This window comes from Solanum pennellii, chromosome 5 (assembly GCF_001406875.1).
Source record: "Solanum pennellii chromosome 5, SPENNV200".
Lineage (NCBI taxonomy): Eukaryota > Viridiplantae > Streptophyta > Magnoliopsida > Solanales > Solanaceae > Solanum > Solanum pennellii.
Genome location: NC_028641.1, coordinates 32,194,157 through 32,195,024, shown reverse-complemented (window position 1 = coordinate 32,195,024; position 868 = coordinate 32,194,157).

Genomic DNA, 868 nt, shown 5'->3' with positions numbered 1-868 from the left:
TTGCTTCAGTCCACAAGAGCGGGTTCGCCGTTTTGTGAAGGGGTTGAGGTCAGATTTACGGATTTCAGCCTTACAGGTAGTGGCTACAGCGAAATCCTTTCAGGAAGTGGTAGACTTCTTGATAGAGGTGGAGGGAGTGAAGCCAGATGACTTCACCATGGCATCGACATCTAAAAGGTTTCGTAAGGGAGGTGAGTTTAATGGTTCTTTCTCCAGAGGGCAGGGTTCAGGTGGTTATCCAGCCCGACCTATTAAGTCTTCACTGCAGACCGTAGTTGGGGGTCCACCGCAGACCGGTCAACACTTATCTGAGTCTGGAGGTCATCCCCAGACCTCGTCGTTCTCACAGAGACCTATGCTTGAGTCCAGAGAGTGTTATGGATGTGGAGAGATCGGACACATTAGAAGGTTTTGTCCAAAACAAGGTTACAGACCCCCAACAGTCAGTTGTAGAGGGGGTCATGGAAGAGGCCGTTATTCTGGAGGGCGTGGTGGTCGAGGTAATGGTGGTCACCAAAACTACGTTGGCCAAGCCTGGGACAGATCCGTTAGTGTGGGAGGGTGACTACACTTCCACTCCAGTTGGTATCATCTCCTTTCTTCGTGCTAAGAGAATGGTTAGTAACGGGTGTTTAGCGTTCTTGGCACACCTCAAGGATGATACTATCCAAGTACCTTCAATCGAGTCGGTTTTGATAGTCCGTGAGTTTCCGGATGTGTTCCCTGCAGACCTTCCTGGTATGCCACCGGATAGAGATATCGACTTTTGCATTGATCTGGAGCCAGATACTCCTCCCATTTCCATACCTCCTTATACAATGGCTCCAGCAGAGTTAAGGGAGTTAAAGGCCCAACTTCAAGAGTTGTT